This window comes from Triticum aestivum, chromosome 5D, assembly GCF_018294505.1.
Source record: "Triticum aestivum cultivar Chinese Spring chromosome 5D, IWGSC CS RefSeq v2.1, whole genome shotgun sequence".
In the NCBI taxonomy this organism is placed as follows: domain Eukaryota; kingdom Viridiplantae; phylum Streptophyta; class Magnoliopsida; order Poales; family Poaceae; genus Triticum; species Triticum aestivum.
This window is the reverse complement of record NC_057808.1, coordinates 84787246-84800141: the sequence shown is the minus strand read 5'-3', so window position 1 is coordinate 84800141 and position 12896 is coordinate 84787246.

Genomic DNA, 12896 nt, shown 5'->3' with positions numbered 1-12896 from the left:
GTTTGACACTCTTACTTATCGAAAGGACTATGATAGATCCCCTATACTTGTGGGTCATCAAGACTCTTTTCTAGCGCCGTTGCCGGGGAGTGAAGCGCCTTTGGTAGGTGGAATTTGGTAAGGGAAAATTTATATACTGTGCTGAAATTTACTGTCACTTGTTACTATGGAAAGTAATCCTCTGAGGGGCTTGTTCGGGGTATCTTCACCCCGACCAGTAGAGCAAAGAGTTGATCCTCAACCTACCGAACCTACTGAAAATGCAAATGTCTACTTTGAAATTCCTTCGGGTATGATAGAGAAACTGCTAGCTAATCCTTTTGCAGGAGATGGAACATTGCATCCCGGTTTACACTTAATCTATGTGGATGAAGTTTGTGGATTATTTAAGCTTGCAGGTATGCCCGATGATGTTATCAAGAAGAAGGTCTTCCCTTTATCTTTGAAGGGAGATGCATTGACATGGTACAGGCTATGTAATGATATGGGATCATGGGACTATAAAAGATTGAAATTGGAATTTCATCAGAAGTTTTGTCCTATGCATCTTGTTCATCGTGATCGTAATTATATATATAATTTTTGGCCTCGCGAAGGAGAAAGCATCGCTCAAGCTTGGGGGAGGCTTAAGTCAATGTTATATTCATGCCCCAATCATGAGCTCTCAAAAGAAATGATTATTCAAAAAATTTATGCTCGGCTTTCTGACAACAATTGTTCCATGCTCGATACTTCTTGTACTGGTTCCTTTATGATGAAGACTATTGAATTTAAATGGAATTTATTGGAAAGAATTAAACTCAACTCTGAAGATTGGGATCTCGACGAAGGTAAGGAGTCAGGTATAACACCTAAGTTTGATTGTGTTAAATCTTTTATGGATACCGATGTTTTCCATAAATTTAGCACTAAATATGGACTTGACTCTGAGATAGTAGCTTCTTTCCGTGAATCCTTTGCTACTCATGTTGATCTGCCTAGGGAGAAGTGGTTTAAATATCATCCTCCCATATAAGTAAAAGTAGTTTCACCTATTAAAGTTGAAGAAAATACTATCACTTATAATGATCCTATTGTTCCTACTGCTTATGTTGAGAAACCACCTTTCCCTGTTAGGATAAAGGATCATGCTAAAGCTTCAACTGTGGTTCGTAAAAGCAATATTAGAACCTATACACCTCCTGAGCAAGTTAAAGTTGAACCTAATACTGCTATTGTTAAGGATCTCTTGGCTGATAATATTGATGGGCATGTTATTTATTTCTGTGAAGAAACTGCGAGAATTGCTAAACCTTGTGCTAAAGATAAACATAGACCTGTGGTAGGCATGCCTGTTATTTCAGTTAAAATAAAAGATCATTGTTATCATGGCTTGTGTGATATGGGTGCCAGTGCTAGTGCAATACCTATTTCTTTATATCAAGAAATTATGCATGATATTATACCGGCTGAGTTAGAAGAAATTGATGTCACAATTAAGCTTGCCAATAGAGATACTATTTCACCAATTGGGATTGTTAGAGATGTTGAAGTCTTGTGTGGGAAAACTAAATATCCTGCTGATTTCCTTGTTCTTGGTTCCCCACAAGATAGCTTTTGTCCCATTATATTTGGTAGACCCTTCTTGAATACTGTTAGTGCTAAGATAGACTGCAAAAAGGATGTTGTTACTATTGGTTTGGGTGATATGTCTCATGAGTTTAATTTTTATAAATTTTGTAGACAACACCGTGAAGAGGAATTGCCTAGTAAGGATGAAATTATTGGTCTTGCTTCTATTGCCGTGCCTCCTAGTGATCCTTTAGAACAATATTTGCTAGACCATGAAAATGATATGTTTATGAATGAAAGAAGGGAAATAGATGAAGTATTCTTTAAATAGGGACCTATTCTGAAACACAACTTGCCTGTTGAAATCCTAGGGAATAAACCTCCACCCAAGGGTGATCCCGTGTTTGAGCTTAAACCTTTACCTGATACTCTTAAATATGCTTATCTTGATGAAAAGAAGATATATCCTGTTATTATTAGTGCTAACCTTTTAGAGAAGGAGGAAGAAAAATTATTGAAAACTTTGAAGAAGCACCGTGCGACTATTGGATATACTCTTGATGATCTTAAGGGCATTAGTCCCACTCTACGTCAACATAAAATAAATTTGGAGAAAGATGCCAAACCAGTTATTGATCACCAAGGACGGCTAAATCCGAAGATGAAGGAAGTGGTAAGAAAGGAAATACTAAAGCTCCTTGAGGCAGGTATAATATATCCCGTTGCTGATAGTCAGTGGGTAAGTCCTGTCCATTGTGTTCCTAAGAAAGGAGGTATTATTGTCGTTCCTAATGATAAAGATGAATTGATTCCGCAAAGAATTATTACAGGTTATAGGATGGTAATTGATTTCTGCAAATTAAATAAAGCTACTAAAAAGATCATTACCCCTTTCCATTCATTGATCAAATGCTAGAAAGATTATCCAAACACACACATTTTTGCTTTCTAGATGGTTATTCTGGTTTCTCTCAAATACCCGTGTCAGCTGATGATCAAGCAAAGACCACTTTTACTTGCCCTTTCGGTACTTTTGCTTATAGACGTATGCCTTTTGGTTTATGTAATGCACCTGCTACCTTTCAAAGATGCATGATGGCTATATTCTCTGATTTCTGTGAAAAGATTTGCGAACTTTTCATGGATGATTTCTCCGTCTATGGATCCTCTTTTGATGATTGCTTGAGCAACCTTGATCGAGTTTTGTAGAGATGTGAAGACACTAACCTTGTCTTGAATTGGGAGAAGTGCCACTTTATGGTTAATGAAGGTATTGTCTTGGGGCATAAAATTTCTGAAAGATGTATTGAAGTTGATAAAGCCAAAGTTGACACTATTGAAAAGATGCCATGTCCCAAGGATATCAAAGGTATAAGAAGTTTCCTTGGTCATGCCGGTTTTTATAGGAGGTTCATTAAGGACTTCTCAAAAATTTCTCGGCCTCTGACTAATCTATTACAAAAAGATATACCATTTCTCTTTGATGACGATTGTGTAGAAGCATTTGAAATACTTAAGAAAGCATTAATTTCTGCACCTATTATTCAGCCTCCTGATTGGAATTTACCCTTTGAAATTATGTGTGATGCTAGTGATTATGCTGTACGTGCTGTTCTAGGGCAAAGAGTTGATAAGAAATTAAATGTTATTCAATATGCTAGTAAAACTCAAGACAGTGCTCAGAGAAATTATGCTACTACTGAAAAAGAATTCTTAGGAGTTGTATTTGCTTGTGATAAGTTCAGACCTTATATTGTTGATTCTAAAGTAACTATTCACACGGATCATGCTGCTATTAAATATCTTATGGAAAAGAAAGATGCGAAACCTAGACTTATTAGATGGGTTCTCTTGCTACAAGAACTTGATTTGCATATCATTGATAGAAAGGGAGTCGAGAACCCCGTTGCAGACAACTTGTCTAGGTTAGAAAATGTTCTTGATGACCCACTACCTATTGATGATAGCTTTCCTGATGAACAATTAAATGTCATAAATGCTTCTCGTACTGCTCCATGGTATGCTGATTATGCTAATTACATTGTTGCTAAATTTATACCACCTAGTTTCACATACCAGCAAAAGAAAAAGTTTTTCTATGATTTGAAACATTACTTTTGGGATGACCCACATCTTTATAAAGAAGGAGTAGATGGTGTTATTAGACGTTGTGTACCTGAGCATGAAGAGGAACAGATCCTACGCAAGTGTCACTCCGAGGCTTATGGAGGACACCACGCTGGAGATAGAACTAGACATAAGGTAGTGCAATCCGGTTTTTATTGGCCTACTCTCTTCAAGGATGCCCGTAAGTTGGTCTTATCTTGTGATGAATGTCAAAGAATTGGTAATGTCAGTAGACGTCAAGAAATGCCTATGAATTATTCACTCGTTATTGAACCATTTGATGTTTGGGGCTTTGATTATATGGGACCGTTTCCTGCCTCTAATCGGTATACTCATATTTTAGTTGCTGTTGATTACGTTACTAAGTGGGTAGAAGCTATTCCAACTAGTAGTGCTGATCATAACACTTCTATTAAGATGCTTAAAGAAATTATTTTTCCGAGGTTTGGAGTCCCTAGATATTTAATGACCGATGGTGGTTCACATTTTATTCATGGTGCTTTCCGTAAAATGCTTGCCAAGTATGATGTTAATCATAGAATTGCATCTCCTTATCACCCACAGTCTAGTGGTCAAGTAGGATTGAGCAATAGAGAACTCAAATTAATTTTGCAAAAGACTGTTAATAGATCTAGAAAGAATTGGTCCAAGAAACTTGATGATGCATTATGGGCCTATAGAACTGCATATAAAAATCCTATGGGTATGTCTCCGTATAAAATGGTTTATGGAAAAGCATGTCACTTTCCTCTCGAACTAGAACATAAGGCATATTGGGCTATTAAAGAGCTCAACTATGATTTCAAACTTGCCGGTGAGAAGATGCTATTTGACATTAGCTCACTTGACGAATGGAGAACCCAAGCCTATGAGAATGCCAAGTTGTTTAAAGAAAAAGTTAAAAGATGGCATGGCAAAAGAATACAAAAGCGTGAGTTTAATGTAGGTGATTATGTATTATTATACAACTCTCATTTAAGATTTTTGGCAGGAAAACTTCTCTCTAAATGGGAAGGTCCTTACGTTATCGAGGAGGTCTATCGTTCCGGTGCCATAAAAATCAACAACTTCGAAGGCACAAATCTGAAGGTGGTGAACGGTCAAAGAATCAAACATTATATCTGAGGTAATCCTATAAACGTTGAAACTAATATTATTGAAACCGTAACCCCGGAGGAATACATAAGGGACACTTTCTAGAACGTTTCAGACTCCAAAAAGGAATAGGTATGTGGTACCATAAGTAAACCGACTCCAAAACAGTTCTAATGGAAATTTTTCTTAGTTTTGGAATATTTAGAAAAATAGGAAAATAATAAGCACTCTGGGAAGGACACGAGGCCTCCACGAGGGTGGAGGGCGCGCCCTACCCCCCTGGGCGCGCCCCCTACCTCGTGGGCACCTCGTGTGCTCTCCGGACTCCGTTTTCTTGCATGATACGTATTTTGGTCAGTAAAAATTAATTATATAATCTTCCGAAGGTTTTGACTCCTGTATCACGCAAATATCCTCTGTTTTCGTTTCGAGCTGTTTTTCTGACAGATCTAGATCATCATGACGTCTCCAAGCGCCCCCAAGGACAAGTTCTTCGAGAAGGTCATCAACCCTTACCTGGCGGAGGTGTTGCGACACCCTCAAACCATTGAGATGCGTGATGGGTTGCTGCACATCCGCGATGTTGAGGGACCAAGGAGGACCGGAAGCGTGGAGACGAGGCTCGAAGCAGTGGAGCAACAAGTTTTCAAGTGCCAGGGGATGGTGGAACATGGAATCAACGCCAACCACATGATGATCGCGGAGTTCACCAACAACCACAAGCTGGATGCCAAGAACATTGGGGAGACCATCTTCAAGCTTCACGAGAAGATCGAGCACCTCCAAGCCCAAATCTATGACCTGCAAAACCAAAACTGTGAGTATGAATATAGATTCAAGAGGATGAGTTTGGCTACAGATTTGAGGATCCCGGAGACTCGATCATCCTTCTATGATGGTGAGCCTATGCCTTGGAAGATGGATGACAAGCCCACATCATCAACAACTCCACCATCTTCTTCACCAGCAAAGGAGATATAGTCACATGGGTATGGGCACTCCCCTTGGCAACTGCCAAGCTTGGGGGAGGTGCCCCGATATCGTATCACCATCACACTCCTATCTTTACCGTTTTTGTTAGTTCGATCCTTTTAGTAGTATCTTGATCTAGTAGAATAAAGTTTTTGGTATGATCTAGTTATGAGTTTTGCTTTATGATCCCTTTATGTAATCGAGTCCGTGAGCTATATAATAAAGATTAGTGTTGAGTCAAGGGCTTGATTATTTTGCTATGATCTTGAGGGAATAAAAGAAAAGAGAAAGAATAAAAAGGAATAAAAAGAGATCATATTGATCTTATGGAGAGTAATGACTTCACATAGAAAGAGTATGATGATTAAAAGTTGTTGAGAGTTGACAAACATAGCTTTGGTCATCGTTGCAATTAATAGGAAGTAATAAAAAAGAGAGGTTTCACATATAAATATACTATCTTGGACATCTTTTATGATTGTGAGCACTCATTAAAATATGACATGCTAAAGAGTTGATGTTGGACAAGGAAGACAACGTAATGGGTTATGTTTCCTTACATCTGAAATAAAGTATATTGTCATGGATCATCCAACATGTTGAGCTTGCCTTTCCCCCTCATGCTAGCCAAATTCTTTGCACTAAGTAGAGATACTACTTGTGCTTCCAAATACCCTTAAACCCAGTTTTGCCATGAGAGTCCACCATATCTACCTATGGATTGAGTAAGATCCTTCAAGTAAGTTGTCATCGGTGCAAGCAATAAAAATTGCTCTCTAAATATGTATGACTTATTAGTGTGGGAGAAAATAAGCTTTATACGATCTTGTGATGTGGAAGAAATAAAAGCGACGGACTGCATAATAAAGGTCCACATCACAAGTGGCAATATAAAGTGACGTTCTTTTGCATTAAGATTTCGTGCATCCAACCATGAAAGCGCATGACAACCTCTGCTTCCCTCTGCGAAGGGCCTATCTTTTACTTTTATCTCTTACCCTTATGCAAGAGTCATGGTGATCTTCACCTTTCCTCTTTTCATTTTATCCTTTGGCAAGCACAGTGTGTTGGAAAGATCCTGATAAATATATCCAATTGGATGTAAGTTAGCATGAACTATTATTGTTGACATTACCCTTGAGGTAAAAGGTTGGGAGGCGAAACTATAAGCCCCTATCTTTCTCTGTGTCCGATTAAAACTCCGTAACCATAAGTATCGCATGAGTGTTAGCAATTGTGAAAGACTAAATGATAGTTGAGTATGTGAAATTGCTGAAAAGCTCTTACATAGACTCTTTCTGATGTTATGATAAATTGCAATTGCCTCAATGACTGAGACTATAGTTTGTTAGTTCTCAATATAGTTTCTGATTCATACTTGACATTGTGAATAGATTATTACCTGAGCATAAGAAATCATATGACAATATCCATATATGTTGCTGTTATAAGAATGATCATGGTGCCCTCATGTCCGTATTTTATTTTATCGACACCTCTACCTCTAAACATGTGGACATATTTATCGTTATCGGCTTCCGCTTGAGGACAAGCGAGGTCTAAGCTTGGGGGAGTTGATATGTCCATTTTGCATCATGCTTTTATATCGATATTTATTGCATTATGGGCTGTTATTACACATTATGTCACAATACTTATGCCTATTCTCTCTTATTTTACAAGGTTTACATAAAGAGGGAGAATGCCAGCAGCCGAAATTCTGAGCTGGAAAAGGAGCAAATATTAAAGATCTATTCTGCACAACTCCAAAAGTCCTGAAACTCCACGGAAGTTATTTTTAGAAATAAAAAAATACTGAGCAAAGAAAATACCAGAGGGGACCCACACCCTGGGCACGAGGGTGGGGGTGCGCCCCCTGCCTCGTGGGCCCCCTGGTGGCCCTCCGGTTCCCATCTTCTACTATATGAAGTCTTTCGTCCGAAGAAAAATCATAAGCAAGCTTTCGGGACGAGACTCCGCCGCCATGAGGCGGAACCTTGGCGGAACCAATCTAGGGCTCTGGTGGAGCTGTTCTGCCGGGGACACTTCCCTCCGGGAGGGGGAAATCATCGCCATCGTCATCACCAACGCTCCTCTCATCGGGAGAGGGCCAATCTCCATTAACATCTTCACCAACACCATCTCCTCTCAAACCCTAGCTCATCTCTTGTATCCAATTCTTGTCTCTAAGTCTGAGATTGGTACTTGTAGGTTGCTAGTAGTGTTGATTACTCCTTGTAGTTGATGCTAGTTTATTTATTTGGTGAAAGATCATATGTTCAGATCCTTTATGCATATTAATACCCCTCGGATTATGAACATGAATATGCTTTGTGAGTAGTTACGTTTGTTCCTGAGGACATGGGAAAAGTCTTGCTATTAGTAGTCATGTGAATTTGGTATTCGTTCGATATTTTTATGAGATGTATGTTGTCTCTCCTCTAGTGGTGTCATGTGAACGTCGACTACATGACACTTCACCATTATTTGGGCCTAGAGAAAGGTATTGGGAAGTAATAAGTAGATGATGGGTTGCTAGAGTGACAGAAGCTTAAACCCTAGTTTATGCGTTGCTTCATAAGGGGTTGATTTGGATCCATATGTTTCTTGCTATGGTTAGGTTTACCTTAATACTTCTTTTGTAGTTGCGGATGCTTGCAATAGGAGTTAATCATAAATGGGATGCTTGTCCAATTAAGGACAGCACCCAAGCACCGGTCCACCCACATATCAAATTATCAAAGTGCCGAACGCGAATCATATGAATGTGATGAAAACTAGCTTGACGATAATTCCCATGTGTCCTCGGGAGCGCTTTCGTCTATATAAGAAATTGTCCAGGCTTGTCCTTTGCTACAAAAAGGATTGGACCACCTTGCTGCACTTTATTTACTTTTGTTACTTGTTGCTCGTTACAAATTACCTTATCACAAAACTATCTGTTACCTATAATTTTAGTGCTTGCAGAGAATACCTTGCTAAAAACCGCCTATCATTTCCTTCTGCTCCTCGTTGGGTTCGACACTCTTACTTATCGAAAGGACTACGATAGATCCCCTATACTTGTGGGTCATCAATAACCATCTCATACATAAACTCATTATCATGACGAAGACTATACCACATCATATGCATACCCTATAAAACCAAGTTAGACGTCCTCTAATCAATTTTAGCAAAATTGTAATTACGCAGTTAACTAGTTTTAACAAGTAATACTAGCTACCTACACCCACAATTTAGGTGATGATTCTTGATGCTTGATTAAGTTTCGGGGTATGTGAAACAAGTGACTTAACTAAAATCTCTAGCCCTACAATGAACTTCTTCAATACGCGTGACCCCCTAGAAGACCATCCATCTTTGGCACACTTTTGTGTACGTGACGGTTGACTATTCTCAACTATGGTGAAGCCCAAGGAACTTTTAGCAGATCGTCGACAACCAGAGCCGATCGTTTGTCAGAAACTTGTAAGAAGTGACACCACGTCGTCGATGAACTGAATCGAAGCAACACTCGAGGGAAGCATAGCAGGAACATTAACCCTCGTAGTCGCATGTGATCTAGATCGCAACCTGCATCTACTAACAAAACTGCTCATCATGCCACTGTTGGGGAACGTAGTAGAAAACAAAAACTTTCGCGCCTACGATTGATATCCCACAAGTATAGGGGATCACAACAATTTTCGAGGGTAGAGTATTCAACCCAAATTTATTGATTCGACACAAGGGGAGCCAAAGAATATTCTCAAGTATTAGCAGCTGAGTTGTCAATTCAACTACACCTGAAAGACTTAATATCTGCAGCAAAGTATTTAGTAGCAAAGTAGTTTGGAAGTAACGGTAACAGTGGCAAAAGTAACAGTAGTAATTTTGTAGCAATCGTAATAGTGGCAACCGAAAAGTAGCGAAGCAAAGATCAATATGAAATGAGCTCATAGGCAATGGATCAATGATGGATAATTATGTCGGATGGCATTCATCATGCAACAGTTATAACATAGGGTGACACAGAACTAGCTCCAATTCATCAATATAATGTAGGCATATATTCTGAATATAGTCATACGTGCTTATGGAAAAGAACTTGCATGACATCTTTTGTCCTATCCTCCCGTGGCAGCGGGGTCCTATTGGAAACTAAGGGATATTAAGGCCTCCTTTTAAATATAGTACCGGACAAAATCATTAGCACTTAGTGAATACATGAACTCTCAAACTACGGTCATCACCGGGAAGTGTCCCGACTATTGTCACTCTGGGGTTGCTGGATCATAACACGTAGTAGGTGACTATAACTTGCAAGATAGGATCAAGAACACAAATATATTCATGAAAACATAATAGGTTCAAATCTGAAATCATGGCACTCGGGCCCTAGTGACAAGCATTAGGCATAGCAAAGTTATAGCAACATCAATCTTAAAACATAGTGGATACTAGGAATCAAACCCTAACAAAACTAACTCGATTACATGGTAAATATCATCCAACCCATCACCGTCCACCAAGACTACGATGGGATTACTCACGCACGGCGGTGAGCATCATGAAATTGGCGATAGAGGATGGTTGATGATGACGATGGCGATGATTTCCCCTCTCCGGAGCCCAAGATGGACTATAGATCTGCCCTCTCGAGGAAGAACAGGAGGTGGCGGCGGCTCCGTATCGTAAAACGTGATGAATCCTTCTCTCTTGTTTTTTTCTCCCCGAACGTGAATATATGGAGTTGGAGTTGAGGTCGATGGAGGTCCACGGGGCCCACAAGGACGAAGGGCGCGCCCCAGGGGGTGGGCGCGCCCTCCACCCTTGTGGATAGGGTGTGGACCCCCTTCGGTTGATTCTTTCTCCAATATTTTTTATTTATTCCAAAACTGTTCTCCGTGAAGTTTCAGGTCATTCCGAGAACTTTTATTTCCGCACAAAAATAACACCATGGCAATTCTGCTGAAAACAGCGTCAGTCCGTGTTAGTTCCATTCAAATCATGCAAGTTAGAGTTCAAAACAAGGTCAAAAGAGTTTGGAAAAGTAGATACGATGGAGACGTATCAACTCCCCCAAGCTTAACCCATTGCTTGTCCTCAAGCAATTTAGTTGACAAACTGAAAGTGATAAAGAAAAACTTTTACAAACTCTGTTTGATCTTGTTGTTGCAAATATGTAAAGCCATCATTCAAGTTTTCAAAAAAGATTATGAACTAACAATATTCACAATAACATTTAGGTCTCACTTTTACTCATATCAATAGCACAATCAACTAGCGAGCAATAATAATAAATCTCGGATGACAACACTTTCTGAAACACAATCATGATATGATATAACAAGATGGTATCTCGCTAGCCCTTTCGGAGCAAAAGAATGGCAGAAAAAAAATGCCATGATATGTAGAAAAAATGTCATCCGTTCGATTGTGATTCGATGGTTTTAAGAGCATTCGCTATCGCAACCTGCTGTGTCAGATCTACCGGCCTCCTCCCCAAGAAAAGCCTAGGGTTCCTTTGCCTCTCATCGGCTGCGCCGCCGGTCCACCTCGTCTCCGGTGGCCTTAGGACCATGGCGGCGCGGTGGATCCCGGCCCTTGCCGGCGGGAGGGCTTCATTTTTAGATGTTTCTTCGAGTTTTGTCAGGGTTTGTGTCCTGCTCAGGAAGACGAGACGGCGGCGGCTCCCTGAAGATGGAATAAGGTCTTCCCTGCCTAGCCCCGTTCCGGTGGTGTCTAGCATCGTCGGTGGGCTTGTGGATGTGTCTCCGGCAGGTCTGTCCTTGGTCAATTTGCTCGGATCTAGTCGTAGTTCGTCTACATTTGTGTTTCTTCAGGTTGGATCGCTCCAATCTACGTTCATCGGCGGCGGTTGTTGTTCTGCTGCGCTGGTCCTATGGGGCCTTAGCACGATGACTTCCCAACTGTCTACTACAACAAGTTTTGCTCGGCTCCGACGAGGGAGGGGCGATGATGGCGGCGCGCCTTCGGCTCGCTTCAGTGCTTGTAGCCGTCGCTAGATGGTCTACGGACCTAGGTGTAATTTTTATTATTTCTGGTGTTTGTTGTATTGCAATGATTGAAGAGGAATAGATTGGAAGTTTTATGGAAATAAAGCATTTTCCGGATGCCTTAAAAATCTCAAGTTTCCTGGCTATTTGAGTCCTTGAACTTTAGCATGCGGGGACAATATTTGCTTGGGGCCTCAGTTCCGCCTCCCGGACGGAAATTCAACTAAGGGTATTTTCGATGCCGACCCTCAAACTGCCTACATAAGTCTGGTTTTGTGACGCCCAGATAATTAGGCTACAGTAATTCCACGTTAATGATGCCACGTCACCTCGCTTACTATTGGTAAACTCACGTTGATTGAAAACCAATTCAAAATCAAATTCAAAAAGAAGGCAAACAACAAAAGTTTTCAAATGTCAAAACTAAAGTTCTACATATGAAAAATAAATCGTATGTGATATCGATGGAGAAACCACACTTTTATGAAGTGTTAAAATGCACTATAATAAATAAACTGTGGCAAAACAGTTATTCAAATGCTTTAAAAAAATAAGAAACAATTTCAAAACTATTTTATTTCAGTGCTCAACTGTTTGTGGCAGCGGCATAAATTGTAACCATATTTTAGCTGCCACTTTTGTATTTTTATTGATACTAAAATAAAACCGATTAGAAGTAAATGAAAATTAATAAAAGGAAAACATTACAAGAAAAGTAAAACAAAAGAACAAAGCAAAAATAAAAAGAACGAAGGAAGACCCCCTCCCCTGGGCCGTTCGGCCCAACAGTGCTACCACTTCCCCCTGGCCGGCCCACCCCGCCTCCCTTATTCCCCACTTCCCCTGTGACCTAGCGCACACCCCCACAACCCCCACTCCCACGATCCCTCTCGTCTTCCCCACCCCGCCCCTGAGTGGATCTGGATCGGGGGGCAACCGACCCCCCCCCGCTGCCGTCGCGTGCCATGGCCCCGCCGCCCTCGTCGCCGGCAGCCCGGACGTCGCCCGTGGCCCGCCCCGGCGCGCCTCCGTCCTCCTCCGCGGCGTCACCTCGCCGGCGCCACCCCACCGCCTCTACCTCGTCGACGCCGCTTCGCCGTCGGACGTCCTCCCCGTCCTCTTCCCCAACGGCTCCATCAAGCCTCGCCG